At 40.4% G+C, this 26,799-nt stretch overlaps 1 protein-coding gene across 19 annotated transcripts in view; it reads left to right on the top strand.

Annotated features, from left to right (window-relative positions):
• PCDH15 (protocadherin related 15) overlaps positions 1-26,799 on the top strand; it is an 852,429-nt gene that overhangs the window by 324,652 nt on the left and 500,978 nt on the right. For all 19 annotated transcript variants that reach the window (XR_003925762.2, XR_003925760.2, XR_003925761.1 and 16 more), the window contains 2 exons: positions 490-536; positions 21,856-21,917. The gene's annotated coding sequence lies outside the window, so the exon portion shown is untranslated. The remainder of the gene's footprint in view (positions 1-489; positions 537-21,855; positions 21,918-26,799) is intronic.

Genomic DNA, 26,799 nt, shown 5'->3' with positions numbered 1-26,799 from the left:
TACTCCTACGCCCACCAGTTGTGTTCTCCGTCCCAGGGAGAACTCACATGCACATAGCGAAGGGCTGTAAAGCACCAGTCAGAGATTTTAGTGTTAAATATTTTAGGTTGCGGAAGGGCAGAGAATATATTTGAGTCTAAACAAATTACAGATAAGTGCCTGATAGATATGTTTTAGGGTAGATATTTTATAAGAATACAAGTTTTTATGAATTTTTCCTTGGTTTTTGAGTTGACAGCCTTCATGAAAATATGTAAACTACTTTAATGAAAACCTCAGGCATTGTTTTCTTGTTATTTTTCTTATTCGAAGCTGCTTTTATCAGGAATAAAATAGCAGATATCAAAAGCTATGTATTCTGCTCTTCTCTATTTGTTTGGAAGGCTAGAACTATTTTAATAAAGGATAAATATGTGATATTAGTTGCTCCTCTTAATCAGTAATTAAAATATGAACAATATTATTAATCTTCTATTTTCTGCTTTCCAGGTCATCAACATATAACTCAACAACTATGGCTGAGAAGTGCAATTAAGGTACCATAATTCCCTTTTAATACGGGCATGCTTTTGGTGAAAGTGATTTCCAAAGTACTCTCCAATAATCCACTTAATAACCTGCATTCCTTCAGGCTGAGTTCACCTCTGGATGGGTGTTTCTTTCATTTACCACTTTGTCCGCTGCACTTCCTGAAAGCTACGTAATTATTTCCTTATATTCCTTATCTTTTAGTTTTCTGTTCTTAAAATTAGTAACAATGTTTTAAGATGTCCGTCTAGACTTATGTGCTGGGAATAATGCTTACATGATACACTTGCGACTGACGGTCTTGTCTTTGAAATATTAACTCAGAAAATGTTGTGGGGAAAGGATAGAAAATCTGTCCATAGGGGACGCTTTTGGAATGATGGCTGCTGCATGCTCCACAGCACTAAGAATTTAATCGTCGATTTGAATCACAAGACGGAAATTGGCTCAGCAACTCTGCTGTACCACAGGGAAAAGATGGTTGGTTTTGTTGGAAATACACATACAATGACCAGAGTTACCTCTCTTCAAGTCATGTTTTCACTTGTAAATATCTAGATGGGACTTCAAACAAAGAGTAGCAAGATACCAGAAGGTGGAGATATGTCAGGTTCCTTTTCCCTCACAAGTTGCACTGAACTCTCAGATGGTGATGTAAATGTCAATGAAAAAAAATATTTTCTTTCCTATGAAAAATACAGATAAAGTATGAACAAGGTAGCACAGTGCTATCAGATTAAAAGCTTAATGAACAGTATTAAACAGTTGTTCTAAAATGACATGAACTAATTCTTGCCAAAGCAATTATCATGGCAGTACTGCCATTCCACTTCTAAATGCTCCACTATTGGTTTAATATTGCTATTGAAGTAGTAAGGTGTAAAATCATCCTGGAATACTAAATGACCGGTCTCCTTTCTGTTGGGATTTTTTGTTGTTGAGTCTACGTGATTTATTTGAGGATGAGTAAAGGATAGGAAAGCTCTCGGTTTTGTTAGTTTTGTAGCAACTGCATACATTAGTTTTCTGGTTTTACCTCTGGTCACCAGAAGTCTACTAGCAAAAATTCTTAACGTTTATTTCAGTATGGGGGATAATGCACTCTGACTGGTGAATACTAATGTATATGTAAAAAGAACACAAAAGAAATTGTGAAAAGTACGTGCAAATCGGGTTATTTCAACACGGTGTAATGGCTTAGGGCAGGTTTTGAACAAAGAGTAATCAAGAACATCATCATAAGTGAAAAGTGGGATAAAATGCAAAATTCTGATCAGAAGGTGATTTTGTCCAACTAACTTAATGTTTCTTTTTGCTAAGATAGTGAATATCTTGGACTACAGTAATGCGGTGGGCTTAAGTTATCTCGATCTATAGGAAGCATTCATTCAGTACAGTTCCCAAAGGAAATTATTATTTAAAGTAGAGATGGTGCAGATTAATACAGGAATTATAAGAAGCTGTCTTAGGCAGATAAGAAGCTGGGAAAAGAGGGGACTGTGACAGGATGTACTGAGAGGTGAGTTACCAGGTTGCAGGGGAGTTATTAGAAGTATTCATAAGGGACAGGTCTTGTGACCAGTCTTCTGTAACTTCCTTTAGTAACCTTGGCACAAGGTCTTTGATACAGTTTTTTAAACTCCTGTAATGCTGTGAAGGACAGAAGTATTATACGGAAGAATTTTGTTGACTTTGTGGATTAGTATAACAAAGATAGGCTAAAATTTAATAATAATAAGCACACTGCCATTCTGTTAGGGACTAATAGAGGGGCGGGGGGGGTTGCTATAAACAAGAGTTTCAGCATATGGAAGTTCAACTTTTTTTAAAAAAGAATGTGTTTGGTTGTAGCACATAGCTGAAGCTTTCATAATCTACATAATTTTCATGAGCACCTGCTTACCAGAGTTGCAATTTACTCTGAACAGTTTAGAGCCTAGGTATTCAAATTCTATAAATTCTGATAAGATAAAATCTTAGATTTCAAATACCAAGTTCTGAACCTTATTCTATAACGTTCAAAGTGGCTGCAGGTGTGAACCCTAACCTTGCATTAGGAGTAGGAAGTTGCCAGACTACCAAGACGTAGGTTACTGTAGCACCTGAGGAGCTGATCTTCATATAACCAGCCCATCTGCCTCCTCCACTCCAAAAATCCCCAAACAAACCAAAAACCTGGAAAGAAGCCGGTGCAGATCTCAGGCACTAAGTGAGCAGTCGTGTTACTCTGAGGTAAGAAACCTCATCTAGGATAGGTTTAGCTGTAGCAGAAGCTCAGCCACAGATGCAAAGCTGGAGGCAGAGCAATAACCATAATGAAGCAAGGGGAGGCCCAGGAGCAGCTGGTGGATAAAACTGTACAGTTTTGGCTATGGGAGGGAGCGGTGCAGCAAGACAGTTACTACGGGTCAGACCAACCCGGTACAAAGGCACACTAATGCAATTAGTGCTCATCCCACCTCACAGAATAATTACAGTCAGAGCCAGCCCACGATCTGGGGGTCCAGCTTACTTAAGTGTGTGTCAAAATACATTGAGCATCTGCCTTACACAGCACTGGCAGATGTGTGCTGACTAGGAGGAGAGCTCAGTGTCCTCAAGGTCAGCTTCTTGGAGGAATTCAGGAACACTGAAAGGTTCACTGACATGCTACCTTCAGGGTCATCTCTCAACAATCCTCTGTCTAGGTGAGGAACCCTGAAACTACTGAGAAAGAGGAAAAAGAGGGGGCGTTTTAGCACAATCCCACCTCCAGAGTAGCAGCCCCAGAGTCATGCCAAAATGACATCATGGTGGTAAGAAGGAGCAAATGAACCCAAATATGGGCCCTCCCCAGTGAAATACAGGTATGCTGTAGTCTATGGCTAGCCCTCTGAGGATTAGTGATTAAAGCCAAAAGGATGAGAAAGCGGTACTTTGTTACTGTACACTTAAGAATCTGCACTTCCATCAGATAAAAGGAATGTTCTACAGATCAACAGAAAATTGGTCAAAAGATAGGAAACAGAAGGTAGGACTAACTGATCAGTTTTGTGATTGAGAGGATGACAGCAGTAGGGTCTCAAAAGAATCTGTGCTTAAACCTGTGATACTCAACTGATAAATGAACTGAAAGAGATGACAGTGTGTTGATGATGCTTTTATTCAGAGTACTGAAGATGAGTGCTGACTGTGAAAAACTGTGGAAGGATTGTGCAAAACAAAGTGCCCAAGCGAGGCCATGGCAGGTGAAATTCACTGCAGGTGGATGCAAAGGGAAGAAGCCAAGAATCCCACACACGAGGTGATGAAGGCTGAGCTGACCGTTGCCACTCACTGACCAAAATGTTGGGTATAGCTAGAGCTGTAAAATAGAAAAGATGCTTCTCTGAGAATGTTAACTTTAGTTTTGAAAACGTTTAGTGTCAGTAGGAGTTATAAAAGCAACTAGTGTAACAGGAAAGATACCAAAAATACCCTGAAAATGTCACATTGCTACTGTGTAAGCCTATGTTTCTCTTGCATCTTGAGTAGTGGTCAGTTCTGTTCCTCCATCTCAAAGAGGTATAGCAGGAGCTAGGAAAGTTTGAAGGATGGAAAGCATGACACAGATTCTTCCAAGGAACAATTAAATAGCATAACATTCCTTGGCATGGGAAAGAGACGGAGGTCTGAACAACTCCCCAGGGGCTGCTGAGAGTGAGCAGGGACCCGCCGATCGTTCTCATTTCCAGGATCAGAGGCAGGGAGTGAAATTAGAGGGTGGTGAGTGCGCAGCACATACGAGGGAGGGGTCTCCTTAGCGGGTGGTGGTTATTGTGGGGTCCCCTCTATGGCGGGAGGCGAGTGCTAGCCTTTCGCATAGGTGCAGACAGCAACAGGACAGAGTTACGGAAGGAAAGTGTAACAGGGCCTGAAAAATATAGACTTTTTGTTCAGGAAGTGAGTGAACTGCAGGTGTTTGGGGGTCAGGTGGGAGTTTTGGGACATGGGATGGATAGCTCTGCTCTTTCTTAGGGGCTGCTGCTGTCAGGGAGAGACTGCTGGGATTGAAGGACCCTCCTGTAAAAGGCTGTTCATAGGTTGTTATGGAGCTTAAAATGAGAGGACCAAAGAGCCACTATTGATGGAGCTACTAAAAAAACCCAAACTGCTGAAAGGGATTTCAGGCTGTGCCTAGCAAGTAGGAATAGGGAAGTGTTTGCCCAGTTGTGCAAGGCTCATTTAAACTGTCGTATGTGTTTCGGTTACTTGTCATCAGAAGATCTATTTAAACTTGGAGAGTTGTAGAGAAGGATGAGTAATTACATGGTGTGCCTCCTTACCTCCTTGTTACGGGACTGATGTGGATTCGCTTGCTTTTGTAGCAAAATAAAGAGATGTTTACTTTTTAAAAGTACATTGAGGGTTCAAATATGAGTGAGGGAATAGAAAATAATAATATGGATAGAAAATCAAGTGGACTTAAGTATGTCTTGAGTATGTTTAGACTGGAACTTAGAAAAAGATATGTTAACCGGAGAGATGAGTGAAATTCTAGAAGGGCTTTCCAAACACAGCTGGGACACAAAACCACTGTTTTTTTCAAGATGAAATTTATGGGAGGGATGAGATTGCTGAGTGGAAGCACACCTGCAGTTCTCAGTAACGGCTTGCAATAGCAGGAGCTGGGTGCCCTATTTGTGGGTGTCCCCAAGCTTTGAAGGAAACAGACTTGAACTATCTGTCAGTTGTATTTACCATTGTAAAGCAATACTGTATTTGATTATTCCTCTGCCTTGGGACTTCACAAGTCACCTCAGGAGTCCAGGAGGACTTTTTTGCCTGATGCTTACTTGATTTCTAGGATGTTTCCCTTCCTCCAACACAGTTGGACTGGTCTTGTAGAGTCTTACGGGTGTTTTCATATAACATATTCAGCCACCTCAGAGTGCTACGTCAGTTGTACCCTCCCCTTACCTCCTCCATTTTTCCTATCATATACTATAATTTTTAAGACTTTTCAGCTCATCTCCTAAAGATCATAATTTGATAAACGTGTGTGTTTTAGGAGAACGTTACTTTATGGCATGCAGTAAGTGGAGAGGGCAGACTATGATATCCTGCAGGATACTTTGCTCTTCACATTCATTATATGATTGCTTGCCATTAGTGGGGATCAGTGACCCAGGTGGTCCTTTCCAAGACTGCGTTCTGGTGCACACACTGAATTCATTAGCTGGATTCAAAACCTATGCGCTTAGCATTTTTCTGAAAGTAGTTGAAGAGCTGTCTTCCCTCAGAGGATAAACCTCTTGCATCTGCACTTCCACTCCTGCCAACTCAGGAAGCACACAACTGGCTTTGGAGTGCACAGGCACACGTGAGATGGCAACGCAGAAGCTGAACTGTAATGCCAGCAGTAAATCTGGTGCTACCTTAACAAGGACAACAGAAAGAATTATGCATAGAGTTCTGTGCATAATTCAACAGCTATGTATAGATTATGGTGGCTCTTTAGAGCTACTGTTTAAACATAGAAATTAAAAATGTGGAATGTAAGACCTACTTGGAACATACCTCCACTTGCTGTCATCTCCTATGGCAAACCATAATAATAGTAAAGATGCAGCATACTAATAGTAAAGTTATAGTAAACATATTCAGCGCTAGGCAACAAATCTTCAGGCTTGTACTTGTAGAAACCCATGCTGCCATATTTTTACTGATACAGTTAGCAGTGGAAGCTAGAGATAAATTACTATTGCTTATCCACGGTCTGCTGATACCTTTGTGTTGCTCTGTGGACATCCCTAGAATCCTAGAATCCTTCTAACAGAAAGGTGGATCGTGATACTTGGATGCAGCAGGCTGAATTTATGTTCATGGCACAATAATGTTAAGTATGTTAGGATCTAAAATATTTGGAGCCATATACAGCATAGATGCTAGAAGTCTCAAAGTACATTCTGCCATTTTAAAGCATCATAATTGTATAAATAATCTCGTGGAGACCTCTAGTAAAAGCGTTAGATGAAAGAATAAAAAATATTAAAAGAAGGTTATGAATATGAGACCCCTAGTCATCTGAACTAACGCATTTTCAGAGACTTGTTTTTTATAACAGATTTAGAGCAGTGGAAAGTATTTCCCTATCCTGAGGTCTGTCATTGCAAATACAGTGTTAACATTTTTGTCAGGACTGAAAAAGTCATGAGGACTTGAAACTTTTTTTTTTTTTTTTTTTTTTTACAATGAAAGGAAGCTGTAATATTACGAGTTGATTCTGGGGATTTTAAAAACAAACAGAAAACTGTACACATATAATAAAATGGAAAATTGTGTCACTGTTAGCTTACATATAATAGGACCCTAAAGGACAGATGTTCTGAGGGAGCAGATATCCATTAGAACATGATTGAAGGGGGAGATTTTGAAATGTAGCCAGAACCTACAGATGGAAACTTTAAATAAATAAATAACAATCAACTTATAAGTAGCCAATATAAATAATGCAGGGAATGCATAATATGTTCTCGATTGTTCAAACCAGCAAACAAACATGCTTCTGCATTCTGAACAATTTGCAGCTTTGCAATGAGGTTAGCTGAAAGGGAATTGGAGCCAGCCAGCCAGCCTCCTGGGTATTTGCAAAAGTAATGTCAGGACTCCAGTAAAGAGCAAAGGCTTTCATTTGCAGAATTTGGTTTTTGAGCAGTGCTTTTTTCCTCTCTGGTACTGTAACAAGCATTAATTTGGGGATGCTCCATCCTAGATGAATCCTTTAGCCTATTTTGAACAGAAATAAAGGAGAAAAGAGAGGGAGGGCATGTAGAAGGACATTGCATGTATGAGTGTATGAAGTGATAAAAGATGGGTAAAAAGAGTCATCCTAGAAACACCTTCAGCTACAGAATAGCACTAACTTTAGGCTTTTTACCAAATCATCCTGAAGATATGTATTTTCTGTTCTGTTATCAGTTTAATGCCCAGGTTGCTGGGTATGTACAGCACTAGCCTGGCGGTCCACTATTTTCAGCCAAAGACATTGTTTCTTAACAAAGGAAGTTTCACTGGCAGAGCAATGTAAATAAAGACAGAGTTTCCTTTTGAGAGCGGCCCCTACAATGTACTGCTGAGTCACAGGTAACATCATCGGCAGCAGAGAACAGGGTGAGCGCTTTGCTAAGAAAAGTCACACATCAAAATAGTTTTGGGGATTGTCCATCTTAAGAAACCAGCAGCAAAACTCAAGAGTATATTCATGTCAAAGCAACAACCAATACAGTTTTCCCTTAGAAAGAAAACACACTAGCAGCTAGAGTTGATTTAATTGTACTGATTGTGAAATAGAAAACTGTGAACACATTAGCAGAAGCTCAGTGTGTTAAAATTGCCTGCTGTTCTGCTATATGAAGAGAAAGAATTTAGCATTGGACACCAAGGAGCAGAAACCTTGTGTGAGGACAGACAAAATTGTGTTTTTCCCAGCAAATACAACTACCCTTCTTTTGAATATGAATGCAACTTCCCAGTCTTTGTATAGCATTTTACCACAAAAGATGATTTTCAAATGGTTATCAAATTGAAATTATAAAATATTCCAGTAGCAGAAAAATGGTCTACCTATCTCTAATCATGTTACTTTCAGAGCTGTCCATCTCTTAATTTTAGACCAGGGGCGTGCCTGTTGCCACCGTTAGCTGTAAATCTAGTCCTGTAGCCCCTTGCACATGAAACCCTAAAAGCATTCCTGCACTAGCAGCATTTCCCATTAGCAAAACCTGGCATCCCCAAACTTGACCAGCTTAACCCCTAACCCAGGAGCACCTTGTGGGTTCACTAACAAATGTAATCTGCTTTCTTGGTGTGGTCCGAATTCCTGAACCCTAATTCTTGTCTTTCAGCTGCCATGCTCTGAAGCAGTAGCCTTACAGCAGCCCACATGGCCTTTGCTGTCCCAGTGACCATGGGGCACATCCTACCTTATTCTGAGTACTTACTTGTAGCCTGATCAAGTTCTTAAAATGTAGCCAGGCAATGCTAACCTTAATGGTGCTTCCAACTCCAACCACAATTTAACTTGGTGACTTCTTTCACCTCTCTTCCTATATGTGGTCAGGTAGGCTACCTTCATAGGAGATTCCTTCCCTGATTATAATCTTTCCCTTTTTTATAAACAGTATATTTATCGGAAGGCATAAAAGTCATTTGCATAATAGCATTATGGTATTTCTCTACTATTTTCCATTCTTTTAATACCTTGCTTGCTTTTTTGCATCACAGCTGTGCAGTTATACATTACCACAAAAAATCTATATACGTTAATTTTCAGCTCTCACATATTATTCCAGGGGTAAAGTACTGAAATTGGAGAAACTGATTTAGAAATCCATGTTATTAAATAAACATTTACTGATAAACCTTCTGATAGGGTTTAGATGCAAGAGTGACGTTGCTGGCAAAAGTATGTCATAAACCAAAGAATTCACATTCATTAACAGAGAAGGGACCAGACTTTGCATTTCCATGTGCTAAAAAACAGTGCAAAATGAAAAGAAATTATTTTAAACAGCATGCAGCTCATTTGTGAAACCTCCTATCTAGTGAATTTGGCTTTTTAAAAAAAGGTTTCCTTATTACCATGAAAAAAATTACCATGCATAATTGAACTAACTTGATTTTAAAAAAGGCTATGCCTTTTTGTTTTCTAGTTCCTGGCAATTTGGCTGGTCTGGGAATCAGTTTTGCCACCATGTCCTATGCTACTAGGTGCTCTCAAGCACATTCTTGCTCTCTTTCATAAGGAATGCTTTAGCAAATTACAGAATAGGAGTACCACGTAACTGTCCAGTTTTTGTTTTGTTTTGTTTTTAACACAATACCTACCACCACAAGATTTCAGCATTCTTTATGGCAAACCTTGCTATACTTAAGCTTCCTTATGTGAGTGGAGCAGGAGGTCGAGGCCTTCCTTTGTGCTGCCCACCAATTACATTAGTAGCCAGACTGGTATGTTCAAGACAGCTTAGGGGCAAGACTGTCCTTTGTTACAACAATAATGGCTTTATTCTTCAGAAGCTAAGAATATTTTTCTTAATTTTGCAGCAGTGGCTGCACTGCTACTGTTTCTTTACTCAAGTGGTGGTTCTTGCATATCAAAAATGTTGTGTTAGTGCAGTGCTGTCATCTTACTGTTGACCAATCCACTTGCATCTGTCTTTCCAACTAACCATGGAGCTTGACTTCTCCAGCCACAAATTTAGCTTATTTTCACAGTGATCTTCTACATTTTCTGTACTAAAACAATGCCATAAGGAACAAAACATTGGTTACATTGTTGATCGAATAGCATCACAGTGGGAGCCAGCCAGCCAGCAGCACCAGCAGTTAAAAGTTTATTAGACGTCTCTTCTTAAACAGTTTATATTCTTATACATGATATTATGAGTTTTCTAATAGGCCACATATCTTGTTTATGCATTTCACACTCATTCATGTACACCAATAGTTATGCTACAAACACATGCTTTCGCACATAAATAGGATCATTATTTGGAGCTACTGCAGGTTCCAGATATTATCAGTTAAGCAACGGCAGGTCTAATTTGAATAGTCAAACTGGAATCCTCACACTTTCATTAGCCTTTCATCAGTAATGTTCAGGTTCTGTTCAGAATCTGAACTAATATAAGGTTCCTCTGATAACCAGTATCTTTCCTGCTACTTGTGCTGTGTAGTTTTACAGACAGGTAGCCCCAGCCTCCATTTTCTGGTTGCCTTTGCCATAATTATAAAACATCCCTTGGGGAAGTATTTATTAGGGTTTCCAAGAAGAGAAGTGAGACAGAGAAGTATTAAGCAAAGTATGTTTTTAAGGGCATTTAAAATTGGTGGAAAATAGGTGCCAGAAAGAGAAATTCTTACATGGAAGTCAGAGACCATCTTAGTGGATTTTGCAGTTTTGACTTCTCCAAGAAGAGTTGGCAGCCAAATCTGGGCTCGCTGCCTGAGATGCTGGCTGCTTGAATAAATGGGCACTCCTCCTTTGAGTATGATGCTATTACATTACTGAGTTTATTCTCTGTATATATTTCTGTCTGCACTTTAACAAAATTAATTCTTTTGAATGTTTTTATTTAATTTAGTCTGAGGCACTGACTTTTCTTGGTTGAAATCTTCAATGATTATTTCTGTGGATAGTGAGAAAGTCCTCCCTAACATAGGAGTGAAATATTTCCACAGTAAGAATAAATAACACAAACACTGACCTTTCAGTCCCAAGGAGAGTGTCTGGTTAAGAACTTTACAGCTTTTTGCCTCAGTGCAGATTGACATTTGCAAGGTTGATAAGTTGGTTATTTGGATGTAAATCAACATGGAAGGAAAAACCATCTCAATAGTTATGATAGCAGAGTCCACTTTTTCTCTGTTTAATATAACATAATGGATAATATATCACAGAAATTCACCATCAATAATTTAAAAGATGGCTACTGTTATGTATCAGTGTGGAGGTCTAGAAAGGGAAAGAGAGTTAAAATATTGAAAAATCTGCTACATTTAGTAAAGAGAAAAAAATGTCTATCGGGGAATTTGCCAACTATGCCTTAAAGCATCTTTGCAACCAACTGTGTTGATAGTCAGTATTTTAGGGATTAGAACCAGGCCTTTGAATATGAGTCATCATGAATTCTAATCAAGATGTGCTTATATCTGATATAGAAAATTGAGAAAAATTAAGGTGGTTTTTTTTATTATTATTATTACCACTGCCCTTTGAAGAGCCCGCATCTTTTCATACGCTTTTCTGATAGCCAGAAAGATCAGCAGTTTGCTCTGACCAGCCACAGCAACAAGCAAACTGCCTGCACTCCTTGTTCTTAGTTTAGCCTAAGCTTCTTTCAAGTCTTCCACAAATCCTTAGAAATTTATTCTTGGCATAACCAGGATCACTGGTACACACCTATCATGGCTTCAATTTAACGGTAGTTTTAACCTAGGAGCAGGGCGGCTGAGGATCCAGAGAACTTTGCAAGGAGCTTTTGCACATGCGCACAGCACAACCCCTAGAGGAAAACGGCAAAGTCTTGTATGACGTTGACATGAGGAGAGGAACACAAGATCCCAACCTTCCTGACACTGTTGGTTCCCTGAGATTGGAACAGGTGCGTCGTTTGTATCAAGACACTCAACAGCACTGGCTTAGGCTTCGCTACTGAAAATACCAAAGCGTAAGACTTCACAGTCACTGAAAGAGCCTTCAGCACCGAGACTTCCAGTGCCATTAGGAGAATCACAAATCTGACTGGTTCAGTTCACGAGGCTGATGTGTTATGGCAATGTGGCCCTACTGAACAACCTTGTACTGTATTATTCTCCATCTTGCCATTAGTAGGTCTTCTTTTTGGAGATATGGGCAGGTTGTTATGCCCACCATTGCTGTTCTGGGCAGATAAAACTGTTGATTTAGAAGCTTCCCAGCTTATTCTATGCTTCTGATACTCAAGGACCAGTGACTAATTCAGAGTGAGTGTTTCATTAAACGTGACTGTTTATAAAATCATACTGGCTGTGAAAGAGCTACTGCTGCTGAATTCTTCATGGTCACTGCAAACCCTGCTTTTGCAACCACAGTTTGCCTTCATTGATCTGTTCAACAAACTTTTAATGCTTATATGGATAGGGCTCAGAAAACACATTCGTGGTACCGTTACTACATGTTGTTAAGCACATACAGACTGGTCTGTACTGGAAGTTGTTGCTAATCAAGCTGGAGCTGAGACAGACCATACTGTTTTTCTTGCATCCCAGAAGATTTTGAACATGCTATTTCCGGAATTGTATATACTGAAAGATAGGAGTGCTAGCCTTTCATCTTTCGTGGCAATGCAGAGTGTTGCTTGAACAAGGCAGCAGATTTGACATTATGATTGATAACCCTTTCCCCATGCTCTGCTTATGGATTATATATGTGAGAACATTGCCCTTGGTGACTTTGCTGCCTGTACATCTGCAGGAGTTAGCAGTAATGGGCTGGCCTGCAACACAAACTTTTCATGGATGAAGCCTTCAGACTCAGCTCCCTCTTCAGACCCTTTCTGAGCGTCCTTTTGGACTGCTTTCATGTTATTTGCTGCAGCATGACGGTGTGTGTTCTGGGCTTTGTCCCTTCACAAAGTGACTGATGCCAGGCTCTGGCAAGGCCACCTTGTATAAGGACATTTATTGAGGAGATCATACCCTAAATGAATTCCAAAGGTAGCCCTGAACTTTTACCAGGACTGATCCATTATTTACTAGCCCTTGTCTTGAAACTGCTATTAATGACAGAAAAGAAGCCATGTCAGCCCTCCTGGGACATTCCCACACTTTTATTTATCCAGTCTGTCCCCTGTCCCCACCTCAACCCTGGAACTTTTTATTAAATTTCTAGAAAAAGAGCCTTGCAGAGTACATGTATATTCATCTGCTTTAAAATTACTGGCAAGACTCCATCCTAAATATCAAGGCAAAGCCAACACCATCTCCTTCAGTCTCTGAGACCTGCAAGTCAGCAGAGTGAAACAGCCCACTGCCTTTTATTAGATGTTATGCACTTGACAGCCAAGTCAAATGCCAAGCTTGGGAGAGCAGTAATTCTGTTCTTGACTGAGTAATACACTGAATGTGTCATTCCCGTCCTCCAGAGAAACTTGTGACCCCTCCAGTGAGGTCCATCTTAAAATAAGAGGTACCTCCTTGGAGGTCACTAGTTTTTTAGGGTAATGTTGGCAGTGTCTGACACCCCCCCCCCCTCCCCTCCACCACTCTGTTTCATTTTCCAGAGTCTTGAGCAATATGGCTTAGGAACTGGGGAATAAATGAGAGTCCATATCTATGTTATCCCCAGAAAGACAGTAGATGTGTAGTTGCTATGAAGGCATCTCATCAAGAAAGTAAAGAGAAAGCTGATTTTAAAACAGTGATTTTATCACTACTGTTTGTGGAAAAAATAGCCTTGAAGCAAGTTAATGTACCTTAATTACTTCACTGTGGTTTTAAGAGTTGCTGCCCTAAACACTTTTCCTCCACTTTGAGTTAGGTCGTCTTTAGTATATGCAGTAATTAATAGCCTTAAAGCATGAAGAGACTCACTTCCTAGTCCACCCTGATGTATGGGGACAGTGCATGCCTGCCTTCTCCTCATGCTAAGCTTTTTGAACTTGAGTTAAAAGCTTCATCCTTCTAGTGTGCAGCAATTCGGTGACACCTCCTTCATCCTTTGTGCAGAAAACAGTGCTATGGAGTGAGAGAGTATCTTCTCTTCCTGTGCTGCATGGAGGATGGACAAACACACAGCCTTTAAAAGCAAGCAGAGCTCAGACAATTACATTGAGATTACAGGAAGATGACTACAAACACTTGCTTCAGCCACTAAACTTTGGTGGGCTGAAATAAAATATATCTTAACTGTGCTTTTGCTGTGCAAACTATATCAAAGCCCCTGAAGTTGCTGCTTCCTTATTTTCTATGAACAAGTCATTTTTACTACACCAATGTATTACTTTGCAAGCAGAAACTAGTGTATCTGGCACTACGTTGCCTTTGAATTTTAAACACAGCACAGCCTTTAATGATCAGGTTGTGACATCAGGCTTCCCAATTAGAGCACTTTCAAAGGTGCATCTTTAGTATGGTCCAAACAGCCTTCAGAGGTGAATCAGAGGGTACAGCAATCATAGAGCTGCAAATGTGTGAGAGGCATTATGTTCAGGAATTTGCTTGTTCTCCTGGTGATAATTTCCATGTACACTCTTTTTTTTACTCTAAGTAAAATTTGAAAACAAGATATTTTTTTTTAACACCAGCATATTTTTGCTTAAATGTACAATCCATGTTATAATGGGTGATACTGTCTTTAAAATATTAGCTTATTAGTTTTTAAATTAAATTTCACTATCATGTAGCTAAAGAGTTTGACGTCCAAACATGTGCCAAGAGTTAGCCATTTATTTCATGAAGTTAAAATTTCCACTTTTCTTTTTGGTAGTTTTGTACTTTGGTAGTTTGGTACTATCAGGATCAATGGAAGATTTCTCAAAGGGCACTGAAGTCTACTGACAGTGAGTCTATGCAGTGAGAAAAAAAAATTATCTTCTGCCTTTGAATAAGTAAATAAACAAACACAACTAAATGGTGAAAGGTAACACTGAAACTGCTTTAAGGATAACAGATTGAACACGAGACAAAGACATAACGTGCTGAAGTAGGGTTAGTTAATTTCCATATTTGTAGCTTTATAAGTAAAATGAAACTATATTAATTCATCTTCCATCCATATGGAAATTCCTCAAAATCTTTCACTTTGCATGTTAATAGTGTAGTAGAAGGGGAGGTTTGCTGACAACCTTGCAGCAAAGGGCATCGCTGTCAGCCTCGAGCCAAGAGCCTGAGAGACCTGGTTGAGCAGAAGTGGGGCTATAAATGTCTGCAGCTGAGAGCAGCTCAGGGGGAGGGAGTTCCTTCTGCTCTTCCCTTGGCCTCTCAGGCTTGTGAGTGTCGGCTGGACTGCTCTGTGCTCTGGCTGCAAGGAGGCAGAGGTTGCTGAATATTCAGGAGAAAAATGAGGAATGGATGTTAAGGGTGAATGACTTACTAGGAAGTTCGTTTGTGAAGAACATGAGATAGAAGGGTGTGTACCGACCAAGTGGTGAGAGGTAGGTCCTTGCGATGAGAGAAGTCAGGTCCTGCTCTGTAATGATTGTGAATCAGAACGTTTCCTCACTTTACATTAGATTGCAGCTGTGTTACGAGGTTACAGACACATCAGATATCAAGTACTAGTCATATGAAGTTAATCTAAAAGACCTTGGGGTTTCTAAGGATCATATAATGTCCCCTGAATATAAACCCATGGAGTAACTCCACTCTACAAGCTCAGCTTCAGAAGTCAAAAACTGCTCAAGCTGTGAAAGCAATTGATCTAGTTGTCCATGAGCTATGCTTTCATGATTTCAGAGCACCTCCTAAGCCATCTGCACCTAATCATTGTAAGAATATTTTCACAGTGTAAATTGTGATTGTCAATGGGAAACATTGATGTGAAAGAACTTAAGCCACCTGCTTAAAATGTGTAACTGCTTGCTGTTGTAAGCAGCTTCTTAGAACTGCATTGCATGCCTTCCTCTAGGATTGGAGCCAGGATTCAGCTAGGCGATTAGTTTTAAAGAGAAATAAGTTATCAAAAAAAAATTATGCTAGAAGAAAAATCTCCAATCTCTTATCTTCATTTTTTTTTTCCCTGAAGAAGCACATAATAGCAACCATTCCAACACAAAGACAAATTGAATAGGCATGTCCTTAATTGAACATCTCATTCAACATGTCCCTCTGTCCTTTTTCCTTTCAGATTTCTCAGGAGCTTTTGAAATGTTCAAAGGTGAACTAGGCCAAAACAAAACATGGACAGAAAACATTTTAAAAAATACAATAGGTAAAGATATCATTGCTGTTGAAGGTGACAAAGAGCAATTGGAAAATCTTATTTTCCATGCTTCTGCTAGCCCTATTGGAAGGCTCTGCTGTGATATATAGCACTGGGTTTAGGATAAACCATAATTTTATCTGAACAGATATAACTGATCTGCACCAATTATAGTTTTTTCTTACACACTTGGGGTAAGGGCAGGATCACTACTCAGTTGAACAGGATAAAACCTCATAGGCATAAAAGTGGTCAACCTCTCTGGGATATAGATTGCTGGTTCCTAACTTTTTTTGGAGCCAGCAATGCTGCTGTCATCATCTTAACCCTTCTACTCGCTTCTTGCCTCTTTGCCATCTTCCTGATCATCCCTTACTTCCCTGCCATCAGCTTCAGCAGGAGCTCTGAGAAGACCTAAGTAAGGCTAGATACTTTAGATGATGACGGTTGAAAGGGGGAGACATTGAAAAGGAGAGTAAATTAGCTCTCTTAAGAGTTTAAAATAAACTAATTTACTGTTGTATACTTACATTTTCTCAGTTTCACCTAAATCAAGAGGTATTGTATGTATTGAGTAAAACCAGCATAGCAGAATTGAGTTAATCATAATTGCAGCATGAGCGCAATTTGTATTTCTTGTTCCCTTTTTCAAATGCAGGTGTAAATTTTGGTCAGTGTCACTGTTTTATTTAGAAAACTGCAACAGCAGGGTTGGGCTTTCTCGCCTTTAGCCAGGATGTTTCAAGTGAATGTCCTGCTTCTTTGGGAAGGTCTGAAAGCCAGCTGTGTGGTTAGGCTGTATCTCCCATGCCTGGGAAGGTCAGTAGGAGCTGCTTGCTCTTGTGGAGGCAGGGGAAACAGCAACTGCGCTTTGTGTGCCAATTTAAGAAATGAAGCAAAACCAGCGTATAACCAGGAGCTAAAATCAAGGTATGTGTAACTAATCCCAGCTTGGACAAAACAAGAAGGTTTTTCTGTTTACTTACTTTGTTAGAAATATTGCAAATTTAATATGAAGTGGTATTGCAGTTTTATAGCACACTGTGGGCAGACTGGGGTTTCCTGCTAATTCTGCTAGGTAAGGCCATCGCAGTTGGCTTGTTTCTCTTTTGCAGGCTCTGCTGTATTCAGGTTGCCAATCTGTTTTGGTTTTCTATTCCCAATGACTTTCCTTTGCAAAGAATTCCTATTTATAACACACTTTAGTGAATGCGATGATTGTTATTAGATCTTTGTTATTCTTGCAGTCTTTGCTCATAGCTTGTATTTTAGAAATCTCTTACTATTCCTGTTGTTCTTGAATATTCTCCCCTCTGCCTGCATATGTAAGCACAGTGTCCAAAACTGGACAAATTATGTCACTGGGAAACACCAGTCCAGAACAGAGCCAGAATTTCTTCCCATTCCTCACAGACAGTATTCCAGCCAGGTTTCAGGATTACATTGCGGCGTTTGGTTGTGATCCTCTGTAGTCTCCCTAGTCTTTCTGTTCAGTGCTGCACAAGTCCATCCCCAGACTGTACCTTCACATTTGACTACTTCTTACATGCAGTACGTTATACTTGTCCTTCTTCACTTGCCGTCTGGTGCACAGGGTCTCCCACATGGTTTCTGGTTCAGGAAAATATCTAACATATTACGACAAAATCAGAACAGAGATCCGAATGCAACTGAGTTAAATTCTTGTAGTTCTAAATTGTGAAATGCCTTAATTTGGGTGCCAGGTTTGTTCTCTTTATTTCTGTTGATTTATGGCAATGTTTTCTCACAATTATCCTCCATTTTCTAATTGAAGAAAAATAGACTAAGAATGAGCACTCACTAAAATAAATAAATAAATAAATAAATCTCCTTAGGCAGAATTGATTTAAATATACCTCAGCACTGTTAAAGCTCTTAAGAGCCACTTCACAGTACAGGCAGCTTCTTAAAGACATTGGGCCAGTCCAGGTGCCAGTTGAAGAGAGATGGGAAATTCCATTTCTGTCCGAAACCAGGGTAAAATCAGCTGGGGTGAGTCCAGAGTCAGGCAGTGATCAAATTACCTTGCTTTTCTTCTGAGGTGAATATGAGGAAGTCTTTCAAAGAACAAAGTAGGACTGATGATAACAGTGCCTGTGCGCTACATTCATAGCACTTGTGATAAGCAGGTGCTTTTTCAAAGCAATGTATGCTAATTACAGAAATGGTCTTGGGGAAAAAAAGAAAAGGAAAAAAAATAAGGATATTGTTCAGTAAAAATCCCACTCTTAAAGCAAATAAAAAGTGAGGAACAGCTAAGGATTATGTTGGAAGAGAAGGGAGGGGAAAAGGATGGTGAAAAAAGCTGAATATGAATCAAAAGTGCCATTGTGATGGGGAAAAAAATAAAGGCAAACATAGTCCTGATGTACGTATGGAGCATAACCTGCAACAAGGACAAAGTAATTGTGCTGCTTTATGTAGAGCCGGTAGCAGCCTAGGTGGGGTCTGTGTCCTGATCTGGCAGTGCTTTTCAAGAAAGCTGTGGGCCAGCTGGGGAGAGTCAGAAGAGAGCACTAAATCAACCAGAGGTCTAGAAAATACGCCCTGCAGTGATAACTTGATATTATTTAGTATGAATACAAAAGAAGGGAAATTTGAAATAGTCTTCCACTAAATGAAAGGCTACTTCAAAGAAGAAGATATTTAATTCTTTTTATCCATAATGGATGGCATAAAATTAATGGGTCTAAATTGCAGTAAGGAAGGTTCATATTAGACATTTGGGGAAACGAGGGGCATTAACAGTTCAAGTAGTGAATAAGTTGCCCAAGACCAATGTAGAATATTGCAAATGGTGGATATGCCAAAGTTAAATGTCTCTCCAAAGACTTAAAAGTGGATCAGGAATGAAAGACAGATCTGATCGTGTCTTGGAGCAGGAAATGGACTTGATGACCTGTTGAAGTTCTAAGCAACCTGGTGATTGCTCTAAGATCATTAAAAGAGAAGCCTTGACCCTGCTTTTGACTTAACATACCCAAACCAGCAGTGAGCATAGAGGGGAAAAGAGTATCTGTGTGGCTGCGAAGAAAAAAAAGCTGACACTGCCAAAAAGAACAGTTGTAGTGGGAAGTGGGCAGAAAAAGGGACACTAACAGTCCAGTGTTTGAATAAGCTGAACTTTGCTTTATGCTTTATCCCTGCAGAGGACATCACCAGGTTACTCAGTAGTACACACAGGTACCCATACAATTTTGAATACAAATGTGCAGGGGCTTTGCTTTCAACTGTAAACCATAGTGTACGAAGACAGAAGCTCATTTTGCTCCAATTAAAGTTTTAGGACGGTAGCGCTGATGGTGGGGAGGGAGTGAAGCCTTCCCCTGTTCCCATTAAGTTAACTTGTATTTTCCAGTTTTTTATTTCTATTTTTAATGAGCATAATGGCTATGCTTACCAGGAGCTTCAAAATGTACTTGCTAATGAGAGAAAGGAAATAGATTTGGGATTTTTTTAGAAAACTTTGGATTAAATGTTTCTATTTTCAAGTGACTTACCTCACTCTCTGTATACTAACAGTAGATTCACAAAAGCCTGTCTAATTTGCCAGTGGCCTAAGTAGCCAAATTGTTTTCTGCTGCTATGCAATTTTATAGTTGTAGTGGGTTTTTTTTACCAAATTTTCTGCATAACCAGATGTGCAAGAAATTTGAGGTGAAAGACCATGAAATGCAGCAAATACCTCTGAGTTTTGCCAGCTGCTACTTTTGCTCTGTAAGAGGAGCTTTGTTGCAGGGACTCCTCCCAGGTGAATAAGCCTGGGAAGGGTTGGGGAGAAGGAAGGCACTTGTGACTTGGCCATCAAACTGTCTTCCTGCAGCTCTCTAAGGAAATGACTTAGAGCAGAAAGCACGTTGCAAACAGCAATAACAGCTGCCAGAAATACTGACCCGTGCTGAAGAAGATAAAGATCAGGATGGGGTTTATTCCTTGGGATGCTGAGCACCAGCGTGGACTGGAAGTGCTAACTTTGGGGAGGAAGAAATATGGCTATGCACGTTGCAGTGGGAGGGCTCATGGGCTGTAGCATGTGTCTGTTGGCTTTCTAGCTGGCACCACGGAGGTCCTCACTTCTGTACTGAACTTAGTTTTTTCAATTATTTTGTTCGCCTATTTTCAGTTCTTCAGAGTTGTCATCCTGATCTTGCATAATTGTAAATAATTATTTTAACAGGTAGAAATCATAAATCGGCACATACTCACTCTTGCTAGCAGAGACTTGCCCTTCTTTCTTTCCCAGATAGTGCATTCACAAGGTAACATATATAGTATGAGCGTCTGGAAGGGGCGAGGCAGATGATGCTAAGCCTGTGAGGTCACAGTACCTTCAGCTGCAAGCACCTATACTGATAATGTTTTGTAACAAGCCATAACTGCATCTAGGTTTGTGGTTTTGCACAAAATTGTGTCTTTGTTTGGGATGTATCCTTTTATATGTACTTCTTTGGTTAAAATGAAAACCTCTGTTGCATGAATGCTGGAATGCATTTCAGCACAGCGTTTGGATTACTTCCAAAGGAGCAAGCCATAACCAAATCGTTTCTTTAAAGAAGCCAGCTTCTCTTGGCTCATATTCAATTACATGGTTATTTTCCAGGGGGAGAGATGGAAAAGTTACAGTTATCTCTGCTGCTTGTCTGGCTGCTTTCCTTAATCTGCTTGTAGAGGGCGCTTTAATTCTACCTAGGTGGTTGGTTTGTTCTGTTGAAGCCTGTCTGCCTAGGGTAGGGAGTTACTGGCTCACTCCTGAGCAAAAGATTTTTGTGTGCAAGCATGTAATTGAGATTATACACCAGCAGAGGCATTCTTCACTATGCCTCTAATACACTCCCTCCTCTTCCAGTTTGCAATAATGGTGCGTCTTCACTGCAGGGAAGGGCAGGGTGCTACTCCTGCACCTCTTCATGATTTTCAGATTTAGATGTGCTCTTTCACCTCAGTAACAGTGCTGCACTTGTTCTAAGAATGCAACCTATATGTGATATAGATTACATCTGAGAGATGCTATGTCTGTAATGAGAAGGTCTATGGGGATTCATTAGGACTACGCTGGCCTTCCTGCTCAAACAGGGTATTCAACCTGTCATCCATTTCTTATTTTTTGTGGTTGGGAGGTAGGAATTTCTCAAGCTGTTTGAAAGATGGACTTCAATTTAATCCTTTTGAAGAGCACTTCAACTGAGTGCTGCTGAAGAGCATTGCAGCTGAGAAATCAGTATAAAGGCTGCATAGTAAAAGAGGAGCAGCCTCCTGCCAAATGGACGTACAATCCAGTTAGTGTGAAGAGTGCAATGTAACCTATTTTAGCTTAAAAGAATAAAAATATCACTTCTGAAAGATCCTGAACTGGCAGTGCTTTCATCCTCAAAAAACACAGAGTATACTCCTTAACCATGTGCACTGTCATTCTGTGGGTGGATGCAGCTGTAGGCATCTTTACCAACTGATGAAGATGGAACAATATTTATGATCTGCCAGGGGCCATTTCCATCCAAAGCTACTACTCCAAGGCCTTACCACGCATCTGTTTCTTCTTCTTGCTCCTTTTTGAGCTCAGTTTTTGAATCACCATATATTCTTACTGTACTCTCTTGTTTGCACCTATCTTTTATTTTCATTTTTGACTTCGCACTTTCTTGCTCTGCCTTACCATTTCCGTCTACAGAAGGGAGAAGTACACAGGTAGAGCACCATCACCAAAAGTGGATTTCTTCCGGGAGAAAAGAGGTTCCTCCAGGCCTGATCAATAGTACAATGTGCTACTGTCCCCACCTTACTCTGACATATAGATGCCTGTATAATGGATGATAGTAAAATTATTGAGTTGCATTCTGTTAAAAAAGCATGAATAACGTTTTCCCAATTTTTCATTCCTATAGGCTATCGCTCTGTGACAATGCAGCAAACTCTGCTGGAGCATGAAGAAGGCTCAGAAGTTCATGTAAGTGTGAATCTTCACAAATGTGAATTGCAAAAGCAACCATTAGCTCTCTAGCCCTTTTAAATATGAGGGAATTGATATAACAGGAAACACTGATGGAAAAGGGATGAGAAGATTGCAGGGGCAGGAAAAAGGTAAAACTTCACTAACAAGGTTAAAAAAATGCAGCAGGTAAGAGTAAATTGTCAGTGTCTGAGTTCTTGGGAGCAGTGACAATTTATAACAGCAGTGAATGACCCAGGAGTCTAGAAAAAACGATAATGCATTGCTGACTTGCTGTTTGTGGTTTCTCTGGGTTTTTGGAGGGGGTTTGCATTCAGCAAGGACCAGTGGTGCACTGGGCAGCTCACTGTTCCCCACCTCAGTAGCTGCAGGCCATGGGGCCTTTGAGCATGTGTTGTGGTTTAACTCCAGCTGGCAATTAAGCACCACACAGCTGCTCGCTCACTTCTCTCTGCCGGTGGAATGGGGGAGAGAATTGTCAATAGGGAGAGAAAAAGCCACACACGCAAGCAAAGCAAAACAAGGAATTCATTCACTACTTCCCATGGGCAGGCAGGTGTTCAGCCATCTCCAGGAAAGCAGGGCTCCAGCACGCCTAACAGTGACTTGGGAAGACCAATGCCATCACTCCAGATGTCCCCTCGCTTCCTTCTTTCTTCCCCCAGCTTTATATGCTGACCATGACGTCCTATGGTCTGGGATATGCCTTGGGTCAGTTGGGGTCAGCTGTCCCAGCTGTGTCCCCTCCCAAGTCCTTGTGCCCCCCCCAGCCTGCTCGCTGGTAGGGTGAGCAGCAGAAAAGGCCTTGGCTCTGTGTAAGCGCTGCTCAGCAGTAAGGAAAAAATCCCTGGGTTATCAACACTGTTTTCAGCACAAATCCAAAATGTAGCCTCATACTAGCTCCTGTGAAGAAAATCTCTGCCCCAGCCAAAACCAGCACAGTGTAATTAGTACCCTTAGAGTCCTGGCATCACGTTTTAGCACACAAATTTTCAAGCATTATTTTGTTGCACTCTCAGTTCTGTTTTTTTTAGATGCATTTGCAGATCTATTCTGCATTCCAGAAATAAACACAGCATTATCTTAAGGTATGGACAGCTCTGCCTGTGGTAATTGCATAGCCAGCTTCAGAATTGCACAAGGTTTACAAAGCTGTAAGAAGTTGCTCAAGCATAGCTGAAATTATATGATCATATGGGCTGGTGCTGTATTGGTTGATACTCTTACGTGCAAGATAAGACAAGGTATACTGTATCTCCTGTAATGCTTTTGTCTGCTGTGCCTAATTTAAGTTTTATCCTAGATTTTGCATATTCCATCAGTAATGAGTTAATTGTATATGCAACGGTCAAATGTATAATGAAGTTATTAGCAGTATGCCTGATTCTGCATCCCATACGTGCATGAAAACCAAAGAGGAGTTACCGAAGAGGCTACTTTCTGCTGTAGGTCCTGGCTGTTTTGATATTAACTTGAACCTTAATGTTACACTGTTGTATATTGGGTAACTAGTCAGCTTTACTCAACTGTATTTTCCCTTTTCCTTGGCTTAATGTGACTTTCTGTAGGAGGGGAAAAAAAAAATCTTATTTGCCCATGAGCACCATGGAAGTCAGATGGCCTGCTGCATATTTTAGCTTAGGTGCAAGTAAGTGATTTCTGTTTGAAAAAAGTAAATCACACGGGAAGCGCACTGCTGTCAAGTCTGTCAATGCAATCTGCCAGAGAGCACGGGGTTTGTTCTTGGAAAAATCCCATTGCAGTAATCCATTAATCCACAGAATTAGAATTACCTGGAAGTTTTTCAATACAAGGAAGTAATTAGATGAGATCCCAATTTTTAAATTTGTGTTTAATGTTTATGGCTATTTCTGATACTTTATTTTCTTTTATTCACTGCCCTCTAGAGGTCTTACAAATGAAATTAGACTAAGGGAAAATAAGGTTGCAGCAATGACTGTCTCTTGCTGGTGCCGCTATGCACTGGCTTGTACAATGTTTTAAAATAACTGCATAGATGCTCCCGGAGCTAAATGCTGTTTTTCACACTTGCTAGGAAGGGAAAAAGTACTTATGGTAGGAGAAGTTCAGGTTTTAATATAGTGACTAGCAGTGCCAGCTTTTATGAGTACAAAAGCATCTATATGACATTCCTCTATAAAAGCCTACCTGCCTTATTACAGGTGGTAAGACTTATGGCATAAAGTTACCAGTGCATCAAGTGTTTGTCCATTTATCCCTTTTTAATATGTTCTTGTTAAAAACATTTTCAGGGAGAGATCATCTTTATAGATGAACTGCAGAAATGCTTCTGAACCTAAAAGTCTTGCTCTTGTTAACAGAACGGGTGAGGCCCAGCGTCCTTATGGCTTTGTGTCTCCCAGTTGGGCTCTGGGTGCCCTTGCGAGGCATTTCCCTCTCCTGGAGAGTCAGAACGACTGTCTCTTCGATGGACTTTCCTTATGTTTAATGAGCATGAAGTGTAACCTGCAGCATGTCCCCTTGTAGGGATGTTCAGGAATCACTCTCTTCTATGGCTGCCTGCTTTCATGAAGTGATTTCCATCTTAATAGCTTTGATACTGCTATCAAAGATATTTGGGAGAAAGACAAAAAGGCAATACGATGATACCAAGAATGGTATGATTATGTGAACCTTGCTTCTTGGAGAAACCCAGCTGAAAATAGAAATGTTGTCTTTAAAATATGGCAAGACTTCAGTTCAAGCTTTGCTGCTCCCACTGGTGCTTGGTATCAATCTGAGAAATCAATATAAAATCACATTTAGCTCTTTCACCCTTTATTCACTGACAGTTGTCATGTGTATCACTCTGCAGAGACGCCTGCAATCCCATTGCTTAGCCATTTAAGGAAATGACAGCACTTCTGGGCTTTGTGTTTTATTGAGGAAAACTCTATTCTGTACTTCTCCAAGTGTGCTTTTGTGAGATGTTTTTTAAGACATTGTGTTTGATTTTTGAAGTGAAGCAAATTAAAGTTGGTTGGAGCAACCTCAGTGTCCTCCCCTGCCCAAGGAAGGCCAGCCCCAGGGGAGAGCAGTCTTTGGCAGGGCCCTGCCCTGGCACAGGGGCTGCTACTGTGTTTTTTTGCATGGACTGAAGCATGTTGTAGGTTGAAACGGTTAGTGCTGGGGACCTGACATCTACCCAGCATGTACAAGACATTTCGTGCAGACTGGCTCTAGCCTGGTCCCCTGAAGTGGCTGGCCCTCAGCAGTTGGAACAGCCATGTCATTCCTGAATTTCATAGTTTTATCCTCCAGGAATCCAGTTTTTGTGCTCCCAGACCACTCTGGAATGCGCACCAGTGTGCCGTAAATTGGGGACGATGAGAACCATCACTTCAGAAGTGCACGTCTGACCTGAACTGTAGCATTCTTACAAAGACACCCTTGATGTATCAGTATGTCTATCTTCAACAGAAGAATAAGATTAATCATGGATCTCTGATGCAGTAATTATGTAGCCTCTATAGATTTATATATATTTATCTCCATGATTTGTCTCTCCTGTGTACATCCATAAATTTATTTTACCTGTTCAAGATACAGTTATAGATAGTTTTATAGACTCTGCAATCCGAGCTTTAGGTGAATTGTATCTCAGCACTGGGCCATTGCTCCCTAAAGTGAATTTGTTCCTAAATTATACCCGCTAAAGGAGAGAAATCTTGTCAGCCATCACAGTTGTATAGTGGCACAAGTAAAGCCACAGAGATAACTAGAGCTGGCTCTGTTCACCAGTGCTTGCTGCCTAAGTGGGCACCCAGAATTAGTTAGCAGTTTTTGAAACTTAGCTGTTGATGTTGGATACAGAAAAATAATTTACATAGATCTGCAGGTTTGCATTCTTCTTAATTTTCCAGTTGATTGGGGATTTGGTGTATCACGGAATTTGTCTGTCTTGGTATCAAAGTCTTGAAGCGCAAATAAGCCATTGCAAATTGTCACTTACAGAAAAATGTTTTATTATTGATGAGATTTGTGAGATTTATACAGGAAGGAGAGCTGAAGCATTTGCCACCTTACAGGAGCTTATGGTCACAGAAATTAGTGTAAGGAAAGTGTAAAATACCTAGGAGGAATTACTCCAATTAGCTATAGGTAATAATAGTATGAAAAGATACAAAGGTCAGATGGGTACATTTAGGATGCAGGCAGATACAGGCAGATACAGGAGAGAGGTCTGTGCTCATGAGTTGTAGATCCTTTGGGAGAATGGGGAAAGAATTTTCCTTCCTTTCTTCAGTGTCTTCCTATATGCCAGGTCTTTTCCTTTGCAGCTGCTGTTGGAAGATGCTCGATGGGTATCCTGTTCTCTCAGCTTCTTGGTTGCTCCTCTGCCTGACCCCGTGCACTGACAGTACCAGGGAAGATCAGCTCCCAAATTCTGGTACTGCTTTATGTTGCCTCCTTGAAGCCCCATTTGCATGCCTGGGCTTTCCATTGTCAGTTAGGAACATGCTGCCTTCATCCAAATGATGGCCATCCCAATATTTGGCGAGAAATGTCTTAGTTTTTTTATTGCTGCACAAATGTAGGCAAGTTTTGTGATGGTAAATGTTGAGAGGTGGATAATTTTGTTATGTGTTTGCATTTGCCTGAAAGGGTCTACCAACAACACATCAACTTTAAGCCAGAGCAGGATGAAACAGCTAGTATCTGTTAACTGCAGTCTATTTGATTTTTTAGATCAGAACTTATTTTTGCACGTAACAGAGGAAGGTCTAATTTTGTTCTCATTTTCCCCAGGTGATTGTCTCGGTTGAGGTACCTTTCCCACAAATACCTTGCTCTTAACATTAATTATACCTGCAGATGGCTTTCCTATACAACTCCCTCTCTGCATGCCTATATGTAA

Source organism: Aquila chrysaetos, chromosome 11 (genome assembly GCF_900496995.4).
Source record: "Aquila chrysaetos chrysaetos chromosome 11, bAquChr1.4, whole genome shotgun sequence".
Classification (NCBI taxonomy): Eukaryota; Metazoa; Chordata; class Aves; order Accipitriformes; family Accipitridae; genus Aquila; species Aquila chrysaetos.
This window is presented reverse-complemented; position numbering and strand designations above follow the sequence as displayed.